At 40.3% G+C, this 22,060-nt stretch overlaps 1 protein-coding gene across 10 annotated transcripts in view; it reads left to right on the top strand.

Moving 5' to 3' along the window:
* Tcf4 (transcription factor 4) overlaps window positions 1-22,060 on the top strand; it is a 345,876-nt gene that overhangs the window by 230,390 nt on the left and 93,426 nt on the right. The window lies entirely within an intron of this gene.

Genomic DNA, 22,060 nt, shown 5'->3' on the forward strand with positions numbered 1-22,060 from the left:
CTCAGAACAGCAGCATGGGAATGACTGTTTTCCCTTTCAAAGCTGCTGCCTGGGCATAGCAAGTCCTGCCGCTTTCACTTAAGCACACACGCCCCCTTCCTGGAAGGTAAGGTACTGCAGATGTTTCCCTGCATCCCGCCTCAGAGCTGAAAGCTGGGCTGAGCTCAGTCCTGTCCAAGTGTCTAGATTTCAGTCCAAAACAAAAGTGAAAGCTGTAGTTTTGCAAAAGTATATGTGTGTGTGTGTGTGTGTGTGTGTGTGTGTGTGTGTGTGTGTGTGTGTGTATGTGTATATATTTAAAAAATGTTATGTCTCTGCATCGTACCAGGCATTCACTTCCAGAGCACTCAGAAGAGATTCTGGGTGTGCGAAGCTTCAGTAAATGTGTTTTGATTATCTGGTAGGGGAGAAAAATAGGGGTGTGCCTCAGCTTGATACATCTGTCTTCAAAGCTAACTTTGGGAAAATGTCTTGGTATACTTCCGTGTCGGTCTGACTAAAAGGGACTTCTTGTGAAGTGTGGATTCAAGGTAGAAAGGTATATTTTCTCAAAAAAAAAAAGACCCTCATAGTACATTCAGTTATGAAAATTGGTAGCATTCTCACACACACACACACACACAGAGAGAGAGAGAGAGAGAGAGAGAAAGATGGGGGAAGCTATTTCATCACTACTTGCTGTTAACATTTAGAAATGTTCAGAAAACACTGTTTTGGAACAATTATTTTGATATCATCTGTGAAAGAGGATCTGCCTGTCTGGAGCCTCCCCCACCCTCCCAGCCCATATCATTTTAAATATGCCTCCTGGATTATACTTATAATAATATTGTAATGGCTTTCATTCTCCTGATCGGCACAGTATATCATTATATCATTAGCTGCTAGGAGAAAGCCGTTTCAAGTAGGTGGCTGATTCTTAGCGGTAATGTTTTCAAAGTAACCCTGTTCGGGGAATTGGGCCATTGCACAGGTGCCCAGGTGTGCTAGCACAGGGCTCAATAATATTTTCTGGTTTGCTCATTATGACTCAAACTCAGAGGCACCAAATAATTCAATAACAAGTCGTGTCTAAAGCCAAGGCTGCCGTTTCAACACACTTGAGTGACTGGGAATGTTAAGCGAAGGGAGTCAAAAGTATAGCTGAGGTGGTACATGGCACTCAGCTCATCTCTCAAGACAGAGAAGCGGAAGAGCTGCGTGCTCGTGGCTTCTTAATCACCACCATCATCACTGGCATAGGAAATAAACCAATCGCAGTAACTGCCCTACCAGTTGAAAAGTAGAGATGAAATTGGCTATGAGTTCTGCCACTTAGTACTCAGGCATGAGTGGGTGAAATTGTGTTGTTGAAAGCTTATGGGTTCCTCCCATGGTACCTTGACAGTGATGTTGATTTGTATAGGTACCCATGATAGCAATCTATATGATCTATGGTTTCATTGATACTTGAAATGAAATTCAGTGTGTTTCCTGTAGGTCGGAAGTGTTAGGATTTGTAAAATTCAGACCACAGTAGGCGATTGCTGTGTAAACAAACACCATTTTGTTTTACCTTTCATGAATCACATTGGCTTGTTTGTTCAAGGACACCCCAGAACTCCAGGCTTCTCAGTGGGAGGAAAAGTGCATGTTCCCCCACACTCCTGTTCTCATACATCCCTAATGCATTTGCTCCCTTCAGTTATATATATATATATATATATATATATATATATATATATATATATATTTTAAAGATTTATTTGTTCTGTGTATATGAATACCATAGCTGTCTTCAGACACACAGGAAGAAAGCGTCGGATCCCATTACAGATGGTTATGAGCCACCGTGTAGTTGCTGGGATTTGAACTCAGGACTTCGGGAAGAACAGTTGCTGTTCTTAACCACTGAGCCATCTCTCCAGCCCCTTCATTTATATTTTGTCAGATGTGCTTTAACATGGAACTAAGGACTAGACGGTCCCTGCGCTGCTACACATGACTGTGCCCAGTATCACCTTATTGGCTCTTCATTTTCTATATCACTGGCGTTTAAGTATGGCTGGCCTTTTAAGGAAACCTTGCATTAAGAAAACCGAAAAGCCCATTTGACATCATAAGTAGACTTCCATCCCTTTAAACCTCCTACCTTCCCATCAGTCACTTGTTCCCACCTTGTGTAAAGTAAGGCATGCGCTTCTGTACAAGTTGAGCACAACACCTCTGAGTGTGACTTGCAAGCCCATCTCCGTGAAATGAGTACTGGGATAACAGGGAGCACCCGCCCTTCCTGTCTTGATACTGGATTTTCTGTCCTCAGCGCCCTTGTTAGGTCACAGACCTGGGAATGTGCACAACGCCTGTGAGAAAAGATGACTGTGTACTCATAGCATCTCCCCCCCGTGAAACCCCCCCACCCCACCACACAGGCATGCATCCTGTATGGCAGTATGCCATCCTACAGAACTCACAGGCAGCTGCAGCTCTGCATCTGGGTAAAGAAACTGAACCCTGCAGAGAGGAGGGCTGCAGTGCCACGCAGCCTGGATGTGACAGAGCTGTGCCGGAGATCTGCACAAGCTCTAAGTTCCTATCCCCAAGATGCTGTCCCTGCTACCTCCAGCTATTCAGCACCCTCTGTAGTACAAGGACGATCTACACCAAGAATATTGTTAACATAGTGTTTGGCAAAGGCTAGGGACAGACCTCAAGAGTAAAGTATTTGCCCGGCATACATAATGCTCCTAAGTTTGATCCCCAGACAGCCATCTCTGCCTTAAAAGCATTTGACTACCCAGATTAAAATGTCAAGGCTTTTGCCTCCCTGGAGACTGACCCTCCATGTCTCTGTGTGGTCATGCACACAACCCCTGTGGAGCAGCTCTGAGGGGAAACTCAAGCACCTTGGAGAGCATTGGTTTTTTTTTTTGTTTGTTTGTTTTCTTGTTTTTTGTTTTTTGTTTTGTTTCTTTTTCTGAAATAAAGAGACAAGGTGGCAGAGTGGTTGAGGCACGGGGATCAGTCAGCTTACTTGGAGTCCCCCATCCTATTTACTAGCTGCACATGACATGCATATGCCATAGGTTGGTTGTGGTGTCAGTATTCCATGTTGAACTGGAAATTTCAGCAATCAGCTAGCTACCCTTCTTACATTTGAGGGGAAATAATGTAACAGGGTGGCTGAGGTCAGAGCAGGTCACGACAGAACACAGACTCAGTGGCACACGAGATGCAGCCCAGCATTGGTCAATTGCTTCTGTTTTGGCCGTTGTTTCGGATGTCCTTTGTGTCCCTTCATCTTGGTCCCAGGCAGCCCCGTTTAATCATGAGCCATACAGCTCTGCTTCGGTACTGCCAGAAGTACAGTGAGTGGGACAGTAGGCCACGGTACCCACCCAACACCTCTCCTGATATTCTGCTTTTAGCCAACATGAGTTTGTGTCTAAGTCAGCCCTGCCTCTAATTAATTGAGAGGTGCATGGTTTTTTTCCTTCCATAGCATGTAAGTGGTGTTCTCAAACCAGTCAGAAATCTGTTCCCTCCTGAGTGCTCCGCAGGCTGCTTTCCTAGGTGTGGCTCCCACTCCCAGCCCAAAGGAAGAGTATGGCCTGGCCTTGTAATTGCATCCGGCAGGATAAAGATGTGAGGATCAGCTGGGTCTTGCTGGCCTCCCTGGCTTGTGTTTGTTGTAGAAAGAAGAGTTGCATGTCTTTAGGACAGTTCAGGTACATTTCTGACGTTAAATATTTCCATGTGTACGTACAGGCACTTTAAAGGAAAGCTGAAAAATTGCCAGATTCCAGCTTTGCTGCATCGTAGTGTGTGTGTGTGTGTCTCTTCTTGGTGCCACTGGTAAATTCTTAAAAGAAAAGTAATTTTGCTTGTCACCTATGGGAAACTAAAAACAGTTAAAAATAAAACCAGAGCTGAGTGAACTCTTCTTGCTTTTAAAGAATAAAGGAAACCTTGTCCAGGTGCTGGGGGCTGGGAGGAGCCTGCGCTCAGCATCCCAAGATGAATGCTTCCCCAGCAAGTTTAATTTTGGGAGAAACCAGGCAGCAGGTTCAACTCCTCAGGAAAGGTCCCTGGCTGGCGACCCTCCAGCCAATTGAGTGTTTGTTTCTGGGGAAGCTGACAGGTCCAGGGTAGCTGCTCCCTCTTCTGGAGTCATGGCCACCTTGTGGATTACAAAGGATATTGGCTTTCTCCAAACTTCATTACACTTTGGCTTTTCATGGAGTGCATACTTCAGCAGTGGAAGGTTCATATTGCTCCCCGAAATGATCCCCGTTTGTTCAACAACACCAAACTTCTCCACTCGCAGTTCATTTATGGCTCTGACTAGAGTGGTTTTTTTGTTTTTTTTTTTTTTCCAGGAAACACACATTTCACTTTTTGACCCAGGAGCATCTGCTAGGATTTTTTTTTTTAATACTACTTTGGCATTCTGAAAGTGTTAATGTCTTTCATATCTGTTTAATGCTATTTAGGGATATTTACGATCACCTCTTGGTTACTCGGGGTAAAGTATGTCGCAATTTTTTTAAAACAGACAGGAAAGCATTCACATGAGGAAACAGATTGCCTTAAACATGTGCTTCCTGTGACAGTAAAAAGAACAAATTAGATTTAACACTGTGTAATGAATTCAGAAATGTGTACATCGAAGCTTTTAAAAGCTTTATGTTCAGTTTTGGTCACAACAGAAAGTGAGTCACCTGAACAAACAAATCAGAGGAGTGCCCCGGTGTCCTTAGACTTCTGCAGTGCCCAAGCAGTTGCACCCCTTACCTTAGGCGCTGGAGCACTCACAAAAGAGCCATAGTGCCGAAAAGGGCAGGAGAGAAGAATGAGGCATTCTGCAATTTTTATGAGGCTGGATTCTGATCCTGCTTATTTAGTGCAGAACCTGCTACTGTCTTGCCCCCATTCCCTTCATAAGTAGTGAAGAAATGAACACACACACAGATACACACACACACACAAAGAAACAAACAAAAACTCCATTCCTTTCTGAATCCAAATATTCTCCTACTGCTCCTGGGAGGAAAAGAAAACCTGATCCTCACTTGCTAGCATTTACTGCAATTAAATTATGGAAGAAAAAGCTCCCTTGTATAACTCACTTTTACCATGAAAGCTAGCCCACAGGGAGGGGCTAGAATCTGAGTTTGTATTTCTACCTAGATGCAAAATGTTGAACAGAGGGCACACGGATCCTGTCCCCGGCAGAAGAGACATCCGTGGCCATTTCTGCCTGTACACCACAAACGGTGCCTTTTCTGTTCCCTGTGTTCTCACAGCTCAGGGTTTGTGGCGTGCACTCCATCTCTCTGGCCAAGGAGGGCTAGGACAGAGTCCCTCAGGGGAGGGCATGTAGTTTGGGGACATCTGACTCTCTTACAGCACATACTGAGGTACTAATATCAAAACAGACTGCTTGTCGTCGCACGGTGGGGCGGTGCTTTTTTTGGCTGCTGTGGTTGAAATGAAATGGGCAAGCTGTAGTCCGCTTGGCATCAGAATGGGCTAAGGGAAGCTGGGAAATGGGAGTCAGACTGTGAATGCAAGTAACAGCCAATGGTTAACTTCCTTTTTGTGTGTCACTTGGCAGAGATGAGACCGATGGCGTTTTTGTTTTTTTTTTTAAGCGTGGGTGAGAGTTCAGTGCCCTGGGAAGAGCCGTAGAAGCTGTTATTGTGTTTTCTCGTACAGTTGATTTGTGTTGATTTCTTGAGGCCAGTACAGATGTTTCAGCAGCCAGCTTCAGGGGAAGAGTCCATGACTGTCAGAGGCACTCTTGAGATGCAAAGGTGATCAGAGGAGAGCTGGTCCACAGAAAACATAAAGTCTTGCTGCTGATCAGTAGGCACTCCTGGGGAAGCGCCACCCTCCAGAAGGCAGTCCCTTGCCAAAATATAATACCGTGCATTTCAGTGGCTGCTCTCAAGTACACAGACACCCAAAGATATTTTTAAATTATCACCAGTGTACATCCCTGATTTCACATAAAAGATTCAAATCCATTTTGGACTCTGGGAATGCAGAGCTAAAATTGTCAGATTAGATTCGGCTAAAATGACCTCCTGCCTTTTTGAGAGGCTGTTGCTCTTCGGTTAGCCACACTCTGTCTTCGAAGATTCTGGGGGAAATGTTGTAGAGAATTCCTAACCTTTTCAAGATTTCCCTAGTATATCTCTGTTTGGGGAGAGCTGCTCCCTAAGGCGAAAAGAGCGAGTTGCCATCTTGAGGAGGGAATTGTATGTTTAGCGAGCACCAAATGGTCTCGGTGTTAGTCTGGAATTCTCAATATAGATGGTTCCTTTCAAAATCTGTTTATTACTCTCAAAACTTCCAAACGTTTACACATGATATCAGGAAAGATGACCAACTCCAACAACCCCAGGAGCAGGGAACGAGGCTTAGAGATAGAATACCATTTGTCTGATAATTAGAGAGCATCTCTTAAGAGTTCGAGAGAATTCTGATTAACCTTTCTGTTCCCACATTCTCACATGAAATTAGCACACCTTTTAAATTATTATCTAGTATTTAAACACTATTTTTTTTTTTTTAGTGATCTTAATGCAACAGGTTCTAGAGACACCAAAAGTGTGGTGTAGGCTTCAAAAAAAACTTCATTTTTCTTACATTTTAAATGTTCTGTTTGTGCAAAATTTCGAGAATCACCATAAGGGCTTCTTTGCATTTTTAATTTAGTAACTAACATATGAATAAATTTGCATATTAATTAGTTGCAGATTAAATCATGCATACATAATTGCCTCCTTACTGTGTTTAATGTTTGTCAAAATCTCCAGCCTGGTTTGATGGATGTCGTATGAAAGATTACAATTTGATGTACCCTTGGAAGTATTTACACCAATAATGCTAGATTCTTAATAGCAGAATTCTCTAGTTATATACAGTTACTAATAAACATGTAAGATAGGTACATGTCCCTTTGACTAAATTTTTTTCTTTGCACCAAATCATTTACTATTCATAATCATTAATGCATCTCCTAATTATACAGCATATGTCTGTTAACCCTTTAGTTGCCGACATAGTCCAATAGTACCTTCTTTCTCTTTCTTGTCCTCCTCTGCAGAAAACCAAGTATTTGATAGAATGCAGATGAAACCTTCTGCTTATTTCTATATTTCTATGCTACTGTGCAGACAGCTCCCAGGCCATTTATTCTAACACACAACTAAGAATTGTATGAACACTTTAGATTTTCTAGCTAAAGACCAACAAATGGCCTGTGTGTACAAACCTCATAGCTATGGGATTTTCCTCTTTTATCAATTGTAAGAGTAATTTCTGGATTTCAGATACTTTATATTAAACAGTTAGAACAAAGACATATTGCTAGCACATATGTCTTATTTAGGAATATAAGCAAAGTGAGTAAAATTATTTGGTATATTTTATTGTCCTAAATATTATAATAAATTTAATGTCTGATCAAAAAGTGGCTGTGATTATTTTGTAATAATTCTGAGATCTGTACATTTGAAAATACCTATAACATGGATGTTCTTCCTTTGACAAAGTATAAAACCATCATTAAATATTTTTTAAAATCAATATTTTAGTTATTTGATTTTTAAAGTTTTATTTCATTCATGTAAAAAGTAGATAGGTTTTCCCTGCTTCTTTAATATGTAAGCTGCTTATCACACTATTATCCTACATTAATGAATATTCCTACTGTGTAAAATATTATCCAAAATGAAGGTATTGATGTTATTTTAATTTGAAATTTACAGTTAAATTCATAAAACATATTGAGAAATGTATACACAGTTCTGCTCCAATCTTGTTTCAAGACTACTGAGCTATTCTGGTTTGAGTATATATTTTAAAATTAACTTTAAATTTAGTTTGAGAATCTGGAAAATGTTAATTTATTTGGGCACTACCATTAGAGGCCAAAGGAAACTAAGGCCCAGGCCAATTATATTGCTTCAGTTGTATAAGGAATACATGCAGCAAAGGCATAGGATATATTTTGGGAAATCTCTGTTAAATATAAGGACTTGTTGACCCACTCTGTATTCCATAACAGTCATAATATGTGACTTGTACCTATTTTACCATCAAGTGTGTCACATTTATATGCCTCATGAAGACTATAGAGATTAAAATGAGGAAAACATAAATGGTCGATTTCCCTTATTTGAATCTTACATAGGAGAAATAATATCCCTTGGTCGCTTACCTCAGGAACGTCTCCTTACTTGCTACAAGGCAAAAAAAAAATAGTTATTGATTTAGCAAAACATCATTTTCCAGCATGAAATAGCACATTAAATTATTTAGCAACGTGAAAATGAACCGAAAGCTGCAAAACTCATAAAACGAAACAAACAGTGAGACCCGAAACATATTTATCCACAGCCATTGTGCCTAGGTAATTCAGGGCATATGGTATGTAAATGATGTTTGGAGATCCTTGCCAAATCTACACACAACGGGATAAATTAAGGACAGGGTTCCCTGGGTGTCAGTCCCATGACTGTGGCCCGAATGCTCTCTGCTCCGATGTGTGTGCCTTGTTCTTGGCTTTTAGCAAATACGGCACTCAAATTCAGTGACGAAATCCGGTCCTTAGCCGGCATCTAAGGCATTATTCGTAATTCCCCAAAACTGATATATGACTAAATTTAAAATATAGCACTAGTTTGCCAAACTTTCCTCTTATTCCCACATTTCAAAAGTAAGATCTGAATAATTCATCAGTATATGTTTGGATACGAAGCCATATTTAAATGGGTCTTCTCAACAATGGAAATGAAGCACTTCTTGGCCACTGAACTGAGAAAGGCGGTCCTAAGTTTGACTTTTTCTCAAGGTCAGGATAAAAGTGTTTTCTAGAATAGGGAGTGAATTGTTTTGAACATTTACAGATTATAGTTCCATGAGAGCCTAGTCACAATTTTTGAATTCAACTTGATAATTCAAATAATTGTCAGCACTTCTTTTATTTTTGAATTACACTTGGAAATGGATGCTCTCATTTCCAGAAAAGAGAAGGCACCAAACCTTTCTCCATTTGTAGTTCATTTTCAGGAACCAAAAGGTTGCGCTGTTTCCTTCTCACAGAATGGGATTTCTTTCCTAGGCTGGGGGTCTCGGAGCATAAATTTTAATGCTTCATTTATCCTTTTTGATTCATCTTGGAACAATGTGATTGCAGATCCCACCTAAACCCATGTCTCATCCATTACAGAACTTGACTATTAATTGGAGTAAATGTAAAACTTATATCTTATAAATAAAAGGTATTCCCGGATGTTGTCATTATAAGATAATGTTTTACTGTGAAGATTGCTTTACATGAATAACTTTTAAAAGATGGTGTCCTTAGTTCTGTTTTTATTTGAATTAACAACTTGGACTATGTCTCTACTATCACCATTTAATTTGTAAAAAAAAAAAAAAAAGTAGCATATTGATAACTGTATAGAAAATGGAAATAGGCTTAGTCCTTATACACTACTCTGCAAAACGGGTAAAATGAGAGAAATAACACTCTTGAGGTCAACCTCAATCCATGCTATTTGATATCAGTTCCAAGTTTATCTTAATGCAAGTGGTTGGCAATCTAAGGAGTGTACACAATTCCATAGAGCCTGTAGTGGGTGAACCGGAGGCAAAGTTATTCTGTGGCCGTCCCTCACTTCATTGAAGCTACCGTGCGCAGCTGTGCTTGCAACTCAACAACAGAGAGCCAGGCAATATTCATTGGAAAATAGGACTCATCTTCCTTTCAACTGTATGGAGAGCTTGCAGCCTCCAAAGAACAACAATAGAGTAATCACAAGTTGAGATTACAGGGCCCAGATGAAATGAACCGCACAGGAGGGCGCCGTGGCGTGAGTTCACCTCCATAGCCTTGTGAATGCCAACGTGGTAAGCATCACCACGGTGCAGGCTTAAGTGACAGTCTTTGGACGAGATAAGAAACAAAACACCTGTGCTTCATTCGGAGACTCGAAGGCGTGTCTGGAGAGGTAGAAGGAGTCGAGATTTTCATTTTCAGCGAGGTTCTATGGTTGTTGTTGTTGTTGTTGTTGTTGTTGTTGTTATTGTTGCAAAATCGTAAATAATAAAGTATCTCAGTTGTGGAAAGTTCTTTTATGAGTTGTTCGATTCAAAATGATTAGCAGTTAAAATTTTTTTTCTTTTTTTTAGAAACAAATAAGAATATAAAGAGAGAGTTAAATGAAATTTGCATCTTTCCAGACAGCTTGGCATGTCAGGTATAAAACTCTGGCAATTTCCTCCCAAACGTCTGATAATTTGGGTTTAGGGAGGCAACCTGTACAGTTCGGAAGTATTGTATTGCTCCTGGGTGTTTTCGGCTGTGACGTCAATAAATTAAGACACTTTCTAAAAGATTAAGCTGTAGCACAATAGCTTGGTGTAGTGTTTGCTCTCTGGCATAATGTTCTTAGTAAGGGCCATTGAGAGTATATGGCTGTGTGTATACCCTTCCTGTGTGTTAGGTCTATTTAACCCAGTAAGCCTTTGATAAGAGTTATGACTTATATGCACCCGTATCTGAAGAGTAGCTCATGTTTGCTTTTATGGAATGTTAGTACTGCTCTTATATAAGTTTAGTGACAAGTTCTACCTGTAATTCTAGTAAAAAGTACATCATATTATCATAGTTTATCATACTGTCAAGAGATGTTTAAACTCCCCAAAAACTAAGAAACTACTATCAGCTGGGCGGTGGTGGCGCACGCCTTTAATCCCAGCACTTGGGAGGCCGAGGCAGGCAGATTTCTAAGTTCGAGACCAGCCTGGTCTACTGAGTGAGTTCCAGGACAGCCAGGGATACACAGAGAAACCCTGTCTCAAAAAAAAACAACAACAAAAAAAAACAAACAAAAAAACAACAACAAAAAAGTATTATTTATTTTAGCTGGGTGGTGGTGGCTCACACCTTCAATCCCAGCACTTGGGAGGTAGAAGCAGGCGCATTTCTGAGTTCGATGCCAGCCTGGTCTAAAGAGTGAGTGAGTTCCAGGACAGCCAGGGCTACACAGAGAAACCCTGTCTCAAAAAGAAAAAAAAAAACCTACTATCTACTAGTAGATATATGGATGTCATGTTCTTACATCATCATATAACCACTTACAATAGAATCCTCTTAAAAAATCAAGTATCACATTAAAAAAATCAACACATATTCACTATACACCTACTAAGTGCAAGACTCCTTGTTGGTGGGCAACCACCATGAAGACTTTACGCAAAGATGACCTTAGTTGTTTTTACAAGCAAGCATGCCTTTTACAATGCTTTAAAGAGGCCCAGTACCAGTAATGTTCATTGTAGACTAATAAATGCAGAAATTATATGACTCTTAAAAATCCAGTGATCGCAGTTACATCATAAATAATATAATCACATCTCCCATGGTAGCCTACCATGCAACATAGAAGCAAAACCAGCCATATGTCACTGTAATTATTGTTGAGTTTCTTTGTTATCAGCATGTTTAACAATGAGACAAATAACATGAATTGTTTTTTTTTTTTCTATAGTGCCTAGAATCTAACTAAATAGACTGTTTTGGCAAAGAAAACAAGCCAAAGTTAAATATATGAGAATTATTAAGAATGTTTATTCATTGTTTCCCTCCACAACAAGGAACACTAATGTCCAAACGTGTGAGAATGAGTGTGTTCCACTCAGGGAAGGTCTGTGAGGTGGAATGTCTAAGGTAGAATATAGCTTAAATAAGGGCAGATGACCCACGAAGGGAAACTAAACTCTGTGAAGTGAACAGGGGTGTACATCACACATGCTGAGTGACTGAACAGTGTCGCCTTTCCAAGTGACAATGCATGAATCCATTTTATGTCTTTGGCATGTTGTTGGCTCTGTTGACTGCTCCACAGAGATGAAGGTAGGTGAGACACTTTCCACAGCACCCTTTGGTGACGTGTGCGTGGAGTGAGCTTGCTCTCTCATGTAGTGCATCGAATACAACTTTCATCACCTCTGCATTTCAGTAGCTCATTAATAAAAGCAAGAAGACCTTGACTATGAAATCAATAATAATGAGAACATGTGAAAGCTAGTGGAATCGTTACTGTGTTATCAGTAAAACAGTGTTGTCTGTTATCCGATATAGTGCTGTTAATTTTTTAGCTTAATAAGATGCAATTTTTTTTTTTTTAAGAAAGCATATTCTTAAACTGAAGTTATAGTTAGTTAAGCTGTGTTTATCCGGCAAACCTTCTCTCTGAATTTGAATTCTTTATTTCTCTTTCTTTTGTTTTTTGTTTGCTTGCTTGCTTGCTTCTTTCTTCTTGACAGGGTATGTAGCCTCGGCTGGCTGGCACTCAGTATATAGACCAGGCTTTCCTCAACTTACAGAGATCTGCTGGCTTCTGCCTCCCAGGTGCTGGGATTAGAGATGTGTGCAACCACACCTGGCAATATATATATATATATGTGTGTGTGTGTGTGTGTGTGTGTGTGTGTGTGTGTGTGTGTGTGTGTATGTATATATACATATATATATATAAAGAAATATATATGTATATCACACACACACACACACACACACACACACACACACACACACACACATATATATAAACAAATTGCCAGGTTCCGGTGATCCATCTGACTGCAGGCGCCTTCACCTGTATCTCTCCAGCCCTCTCAACTTGACTCCTGTCATTGTGGAAAGAAGAGAAATAAATCTGTGGTCACTTTCTTTTCTTTCTTCAACTGGTGAGCAGATGTGTTAGAGCTCTGATTATGTGCCTGTGACAACTGCAACATTGCTGTGTTGGGGCAATGAGCTAGAGGGACCATTTACTTAATAGCAATTCATGTTATTCAATTTTTGTGGAATAACAGATGTATCCTAGAATGATCCTTATCTGGAAAGGTCTGCCCATCATGGTTCTGGATTGTAGAGCCTTTCAGATCTGGTGCACACTGTGGCCATAGTCTGTCTGTTCCCTGAAAGTCACAGGGATTATCAAAGATGTTCTGCTTGGTAAGATATCGAAGTAACTCTCAATTGTTCTTATACGTTTTGAGTTTATCTTCCTGAGCTTCTTAATTATAAAGCAAGGCAAAAGTTGGACGGTTTGGGGATGATGGAGAGCTTTCAGCTCTATGGCTGATTTTCGTCAAGGAAGAAAAGATTTAGATGAACCCAGAACTCGTTCAGATATCAAAAGGAAGTGAGAAATTCAGCTAGCATTTACAATTGTGTTCTTGTAGATTATACAGCTTGCCCGGTGAATTCGCACATGGGAAAGGATGGTTTGGTTCACACACTCTCAAGGTTTTTTGGTTGTTGTTTGCTGTTTTGTTTTGAAACCTGGTTTCTCTATATACCCCTGACTGTCCTAGAACTCAATCTGTAGACCATGCTTGCCTCAAACTCACAGAGATCTGCCTGCGTCCCAAGTGCTGGGACTAAAGGTATGCACCACCACTGCTTGGTGTTAAAGTCTTTAAGTAACACAAATACAATCAACTTATTTTTTTTTCCTTTTTCATATTTGATTATTTCCATTCTAAACTATGTAAACATTTAATAATTGTACTACTGTTTCTATTCAAGGAATATGTAATTCTTAGGAATCTATATGAGGTACAGCTATACATTTTTTACTATTAATGATATGAGGAAGCACTAGTTATATGTAACTTAGTATCGCTAATAATTCTGAAGGATGCACAGTTTCTGCACTAAGTGAGGAAAGCTGACAGTTTTCTGTGTGTTGTCCTTTCTGATCCGTCCCTTTGCACCGGACACATTTACCTTATGATGGCATTAAGTACAAAGGTAACCAAACATGACTTGAAAGGCCTCAACAGATGTCAAAGTATGTGCCATATCCTGTAATAAAGGACTAAGGTTAAAATAACCGACCAGCTATTTTAAGTCATTTTCAACTTAAGTATTTTATAGTCATGTTTGGAGAAAAGCAAATGCTGACATTTTGGGAAATGAATATCCTGTTAAGCAAAATAGAGGAAACTTTCATGTCACTGACTGGGGAGCATTTTGTTTGCAGTTTGGTACCAATAACAATGATGCTGACTTTGGACGATAGCTCAGTGGGGAAACCCTGTTCACCTGAGTTTGATCCCTAGAACTTACATGGTGGTAGGAAAGAATAATTTTCTATAAGTTGTCTGCTACATATATGTACATGTATATATATACACACAAACTAAAAATATATATTTTTAATTTTAAAACATTCTACTAACCTCTTTTGAATTAGTTATTTTTCTCAGCCATAAATGAAGAGAGGTTAGACCCTCACTCCATATTCCTTCCGGGCAGTCACCACGAATCATAATTAAACTGGTCTAGTGTTCAGAGTCAGCATATATCAACATTAGACTTTTACAGAGCAATTGTTATTTTGATGTTTGCATTAGACAAATGCTCATTTGTTGATTTCAGTTTACCTAGCAGAGGCCCAGAATTTTTCTTAACTGTGCCCTAGCTTTTACAGAGCATTTCTTCTGGGATCCTCGTGAGATTTTCCTGGTGCATTGATGAAGATGATGCAAGACTTGTCTCACCTGTGCTGCTGTGGTCACCTGTGTTTGTGTGTAGAGGGAGGGCTTAAGTATGGGATCAAAGGCCACCCCCGGGTCATTTAGAATTGAGGAGCACAGCGTTTAAAACAGGGAGGAACCACTGACCAGCACGACTCATCCTCTTGCCCTTAGGGAGTCATGATCTGTTCCTGCTTCCTCCTTAAGATGCCATCAATTCTAGAAAAGAAATTGACTTCCAGTAACACAAAGAAAGTAAGTCTTTTAAGCAGTCTTTATAAAACAGGAACCTGAACTGGACACTTGAAGGTCAGCATGGCACTGTCCTTGCGCACTCCGCTTTAGAGCTCTCTCATTCTTAGTACCTGCACTTTCTATTATAGGCACTGTCAGAGAGAGCCTCTGTAACATTTGAGAGTTGTTTGTTCTCTGTCCAGCAATTTGCTGTTCTGCTCACTCAGTGATGTCAAACTATTAAATGTAATCAACAGAAACCTCAGGAAATTGCTAGAATTCCACTCCAGAGGGGGTTCACAAGCCCTAGACAATTAGTCTATTTTGAATGAAAATTACTTGCTTTGTGGTGCTACCCCCACCCCAATTATTATTGAGCAATGTACTAGGAAGCCAAATATCTATTCATAAGTTTGTTAAAAAAAAAAAAAAAAAGTGTGTCGTTCTGCTGTTCATCCTGTGTACAAATTCCAGTGAGCTTCCTCAGTCCTATTTTCGGCAGGAAAAAAAAAAAAGTTTTCCAAAGTGATTCTTTAGCCTAAAAAATAGACTCAGAATTTCTCCCTTTAATTTTGGGGTAATTTTTTTTTTAAGCCTGTGCATCCATATGAAGGGATATAATCGATACAGAGGGACAGCCAGCCAGCCGTTCTCACATTTCATTCAGTTCAGACCCAGTCTGTCCTGGTGCTCACAGTCCACAGCGATCTGCGTCAACTTCCTCAGCCCCTGTTTTCATATTGTTCAGTGTGACGCTTCCTCCTTGTACGGAAATACAAGTGGTTTGTTTGTATATGATGCTTAGAGATACACTATGGATCACAGTGTATTAGAATAAACGATTAAAAACATTCTTTTCAACACTCCCAGAGGGAAGAGACTGACAGCATAGGGAAAACTAAAAAAAAAATAGACTTGAGTTTCCTCTTCCTAAATTAGATGTCCTCTCTCTGTGTTCAGAAGTGTTATTTGTGTTATCTCTTATAACTCCACTTAGTATTTGAGAGACCCTATGGCGTTGTCTCAAGATTGAAGTTACTCACACTTGTAGGACCTGAGGAGAGGAGGTATGAACTTCCATGGGAGTCCAGCCTAGAGTTTCCACCAGGATCAAAAAGGCCCATCTGTGTCCTCTGCTCCTGCTAGCTGCTGTCCAACTTCATCTTGTCCTCTAGTAGGTTAGCTCAGGCCGGTCGAGCTCTATGAGGAACGGCATCTTGGACCTCTGGCTTAGTGAATTGCATCGCCCTGGAGGTCAGTTACGTAACTGGCATGCTCATGGAATGCTTTCCCACAGCACAGTGAAAGTGGGTGGGAGGGTGGGACAGTGAGTCCAGGCAGAGGAAGTACACACAGGATCCAGGAACCCGGCTTTCACATTGATTCTGCATGCTGCTTTATGTCTCCCACATAACGTACCTGTGTGGTTGTTAATACACAATGGAAAAATGAGGAACTCTTTTTCCGGTGAAGGAAGAATAGGACCCAATGGTAAAAGTGAAATATTTTTGGAACAAATCTTGTTTGAAGCAAATATTTCTTTCACTGCTTACCTTATCAATCAGTGTGGGGTACTTGCAATCGATATGACTACGAGCTATCTGTCCAGACATGAAGAAAATAAATATTTTGGTCATGCCATATGCTATTTAAAAGTCTACACATGAATCCAAGCCATAAAAGAACCAAGTTGAAGATTACATAGGAACTCACATCTAGGAAGTCACAGTAGAAATTCAATTCCATAGTCTCTGCTAATATCATTAATATTTGATACATTTGTGTAATAAATGCTACTTCCAAAGTAAATCCATGTTTATATTAGCCAATATTAACTTCAAATTATGATTCCATGAGAGCATTTTCATGCCACTGAAATGTTTGGCATGGCTTGTAAGTTATATTTTAATTTTTACATTCGTTTATTTATTGTGTGTGCATGCATATATGTCTGTGTGCCTGCCACAGTGTGAATGTGGAGGTCAGAGGACAATGTGCAGAAATTAATTTTCTCCAACACGTGGGTAACCAGGGATCAAACTCAGGAAGTCAGACTTGGTGGCAAGACCCCTTATGTGCTGAACCATCTTATCAGCCTTTATCCAAGAGTTATTAATATCATATTTATTTATTTTAAATAGATTTATCTTTTAACAATATTTATTTGAACTAGATACATTCTCTTAAATAATGAGCATAGTAACTAAAGTTAGAATTTTAATGAGAGAAAATGTTAAAATTTTTTCTTTTTATTATACTCTTGGGTTTAAATGTGGGGTGTGTGTGTGTGTGTGTGTGTGTGTGTGTGTGTGGCTTACACATGTGTGCTCACAGAGGCTATAGAGTTCCAGTCACTGTGGAACTGTAGTTACAGACAATGGTGAGCCTCCTGAAGTAGGTGCTAGGAATCGAATTCAGGTACTCGGGAAAAGCAGTATATGCTTTTTGAACAATCTCTCTATCCCCAGGAAAATATTTTTAAAGTAGACCTCTTCATTGCTGCTATTATTTTATTATTATTAGTAGTAGTAGTATTAGTGTTAGTATTAGTATTATTACTGGTTTGTTGAGACAGGGTTTCTCTTTGTAGCCCTGACTGTCCTGGACTCACTTGGTAGATCAGACTGTCCTCAAACTCAAGAGATCCATCTGCCTCTGCCCGCCAAGTGCTGGGATTAAAGGTGTGTGCCACTAGGCCCACCTCTTCATTGCTTTTTAAGAGCACATAAAATATTTTACATTCTAAATACCTCAATAGCAAGACAGAAGTAGATGTAGACAGCAGCTTATCAGAGTTCACTGTTTAATTGCAAAACTGTCGTAGGCCTCCAGTCACCACAGCAAATGAGAAACGACAGAAAGAGGAAAAGAGGTAAGGGGCAGGGTAAAGAGAGAGGGAGAAGGAGGAAGAGAGAGACTGACTGTTCATGTCTATGTGCCTGGGAGTCTCTGGACCTAGCTCATTATTTTGGTAATTAGATCTTTAATAAAATTGTATGTCATCACACCCAATAAGATTTTTTTTGTCACTGCACTTTAATTTGGATATTAAACATTAACCCCTAATTACAAGCCCTCAGAGCTTATTCAAATTTTTCATAATACAGCCGTCCACATATAAGCATTTCCTACTTGAAGACCCTCATCAACTTAGCTCCTGAGGTAAATCTCTCGGTTATACTGACTCCTGCTGGAACGCAAGTGTCATAAACGCATGGCTTTCTCCATTTTCACATCATCTTGCTCAGTGATTCAGAGCAGCTTAGACAACCCCCTCCCCCCCCCTGCTACCATGCAGGATCTGCTGTTCTTCTAATTTTACATACAGGAACATAATTTTGAATCCTAAGGAATCACCAGAAATCAATGTTAAAAATCTCATGGTACAGATACACCTCTTAGACTAATGGTCTACTGTTTCTAGACAAATTGCGAGTAGGTGCCTGCTTGGCTTTGTAATTTTATGCTTTTTCGTTTTGTTTTCTTGTTAGACCTAAGTCCTTTCAGGATGGTGATTATTTTCTTGCGCAGAAGAGGCAGGGAGAGAAGGAAGTGTTTGCTCACTGATGACACACAGCTGATCTGCTCAGAGAGCTGCCTTATCTCTTTTAGTTCCCGGAAGGAGCCAATGTCTGACATAAAGCATGCAGCTAGCACTCGCACCTGGGCTGTCTGGCTTGGCCAAGCTCCCTCTGCTGTAGAGGAGCAATGGTGTCATTCCTATACCCATAGTCCCACCCTCCAGCGGAAGCCTTCCGGGCGTCATACATGTTCGTTTTCTGGTATTGTTGCTTCATTCTCTTTTTTGGTTTATGAAATGCCATCTAAGGCTTTTCAGTTTTCATTCCCTGTCTTGGAAGTGAGGTGGAAATACCTCCCACAAGGTTCCTGTTATGAGAGTTAAACAAGCGATGGTCTTTGTCTTTAAATTGCTTATCCTTGAAGATGTATTGAGTACTGTCTTCTCACCAAGAAAATGAATGAGATAGATATTTGCCAAAGGTGGGGATTTTATGTATGGTCTCACTTATTTTATTTGTTTTGCTGTCAATCACTGGATTGATGGATATCCTCATCTCTTAGTTTATGACATTTACCTAATTCAGCTGTGCTACATATAAGCGATCAGCATTGTAGAAGTAAACAATACGTATAAGCTTTAACATGACTAGTGACTTAAACAAGAACAAGGAGTTGTCATGTTCTACCAAATTATGTGATAGGGGCATGGTATTCCTTCTATGAGTCCATCATGCATGCATGCATCTATCCATCCATCCATTCATCCACCCATCCAGTCCTTGTTTAGCTCATACTCAAAGCTACCACTTTATTTGGTTAGACATGTATTTGTATATTAGGTTTATTTTGACACTAGTGTTATGTAAGTTTGCAGTTGTTTTTCTGGAGGGGAGGGTAGAATCCGCTCTAATAGGCTCTGTGGTTGGGAGTGTTTGCTTGCTTGTTTCTTTCTTTGCACCTGTAACAATTTGTTGTCTAAGTCTTTGAAATATATACAATTGCTCCTACCTGAATCAAAGCAGTAATTGCTGGTCACACTTGCCATTATGTTCTGCTTGCATCTCCTGTACGCATGGTCATGTCTCTGTCAGGTAGAATGTTGACCTGTCTTTGAGTGCTCTATCGTCTCTAGGATGGAGCCTAAATGGAATTTGGGAATCACATAAAAGGTGTTTGTGGAGTGGTTAAACAAACATATTAACTAAGGGTCTGATTTCAAGAACTGTAGGGTTTAAGTAGTTACTGGTTCAGTGATGTAATCCATTCACCCCACAAGATCTTACTGAATACCTCTCTACCTTTCCAGGACTATTACACCAATGCCTTGAGAGTGTCTGTTCAAAAAAATCCCCAGTTTTCTGTGACATGGTACATGTATGTTGCAAGCACCAAATGTGCTTCAAATATATCTTATCAAGGAATTCTTGGAAAAAATGACAAATTGCTAACTAGATTCTAGAAGTAAAAAAATGCTATTGACATCTTTTAGTAATCAGTTTTATTATTTAATAAATATTGATGGCTAGTTTCACCATCTACTGCGTTCCCAATGATGCTTGCTAGTTAAGTACCAGAGAGAGAGCTGGCCCACTGTTTAGCCTGACTGTCATTTCAGTGATGAAAGGGGCCTCATTGCTAAGGTCCTGTTTGTTAAGTATACACTGATGCAAACCAATAAAAGGCCTTACAAACTGTCTGCTTAAGAGCCAGACTTCTTTTTAAATTAGTATAAAAACACATGGATTCTTGCATATAGCTCTAGTCGTCTGTGCTCGCTCCCCACGCATCACACTCAAGATTTATCACGAATGATATTTCTGTCACAAAGACAACTTCAGAGTATGAGATTGAAGAACTGTCTCAGTTGACAAGGCACTGACTTGAGTTCTGTTGAGTGACACATACTTCAAGGGCAGCAAAGCAAAACCCACACACCACTGGGTGACAGTGCATCCTACCTCACTGGGCATCATTCACAAATAACCCTTCAGAGTTGTACATCTTTATTAACCAATACAAATGCACACTTTTGAAATGTTAGAATCTTTTTTTTTTTGCATTAGCTAATGAATCCTAAAAGCTTGATGTTGTAATCCTATTTGAACTAGTTTTCTTCCACGTGCCAAATCTAAAGACCTTAAAGTCTCTTTCGCCTTATCAAATAAAAGTATTTAGTAGTACCCTTCTTGAAGAAATAAGGTCTTTACCTTTAAAACTATAAATTATAGTCCATTGAAGTATGAGTTTATATATAATTGATGGAGAGACATTTACATCTTTGGAAAAGGTGCAAGAAAATAGATTTAATGTAGATAAAAAGAGATTGTTTATGGAAAGGGTCCAGGACTCCTAGCAGTCACACCCAGAACATTAGATTAGGTAAGATCTAGAGGCAGTCCACTAAATAAGGGGTTTCCATGAGAACAACGCAGGGACAATAGCGACAATCCCACCCCAACTTCCCTCTCCAAATTCCAGCGTCCGAGTTCCGGTTTTCACACTCTGTCCTGTGACAGTGGGCACCCTGGCGTTGGGTGTTAACAGAGGGTGGTTTAAAGGGTACAAATGGGATCCTGTCAGCTTGACAACTAACTGTTCTAATGAGGAAAAAATCCTCAAAGCATGAAATTTGAATGAAATGTGTGATTATAATTCAAGTACTGTTTACACAAACCTCTGGGGACCTTCCGAATAAATGCAGAGCAAGTGAGATAGACAAACCTCTGGGCTGCGTGTGTGTGTGTGTGTGTGTGTGTGTGTGTGTGTGTGTGTGTGTGTGTTAGTGTGGGGGAAACTTTCCAGTCTTAGCTAAGCCTCTGCTCTTCAATCCACCCCAGCCCTCCGTTGTCTATTAATACTGTATGTGTTTTGTTACCGCGTTGACTCGTAAGGAAATAGGTGCTTTGCATTATTAAAGTTGATTCTGAAGAGTAGATGTGTGCTCGGTGGCATTTGCCTCGGCATATGCAAATGATTTAGTTTCATTTGGGATCAATTCCCAGAGGCCCTCCTTTCCTGTGATGCTCTGAATTTGGCAAGCTCAAGTCAGCCCATCTCCCTCCCCCCTTCTTTCCTTTCCTTTTTTTTTTTTAAACTCCCCTTTTGTTAGTTGATATATTTTTCAAAAGACAACAAAAATATCCCCTCTGCTTAGTAGAAACCTTGCAATTCTATTGTTCAGTGGCGATCAATAAAGGTGAAGGGAGGTTTTCTTTTTCCTAAAGTTTAGTAAAATTTAAGTTTACAAAAAAGAAACGTGCGTGGAACGCTTGTTAAAATATTTAGGCAGAAATCAGGCTCCTGGGACGAGTCAAAACTCTGAAGAAAAAAAAAAAAACGTGGTCTCTAAGGTACCTTTTTAGGAATTGACAGCTGTGAGCTATTGGTAGATTCGGACTTAACCAATAAACTTGCCTTAGAACCCAGCAAACAAACAGGCTTAAGTTGCAGCTGGGTTCTCCATTGCCATGGCACTCCAGACTGCAGAGTATGTGGGTTTGGGGTGCCCAGCCCTAAGGAGGGGGAAGCCTAGCTTCATGGCATTTAGCTAGCTCGCTTTTGTCCACGCAGCCGGCTGCAGCGTGGCGAGGTGAAGTTCACCGGCGGGCGGCCACCCTCTGTCCCGGGTCTGAGAGCTTAGGGGCTTGCCGAGCCCGGGGCCCGCCGCTCTGTTACTCTGTTTCATTCCGCAACCCGGTTTTGTAGGTTGTTGACCAAGCAGCCAGAAAACACTGTCCCCTCTCCCTGTTTGAGCGAG

This window comes from Mastomys coucha, unplaced genomic scaffold (genome assembly GCF_008632895.1).
Source record: "Mastomys coucha isolate ucsf_1 unplaced genomic scaffold, UCSF_Mcou_1 pScaffold13, whole genome shotgun sequence".
In the NCBI taxonomy this organism is placed as follows: Eukaryota; Metazoa; Chordata; class Mammalia; order Rodentia; family Muridae; genus Mastomys; species Mastomys coucha.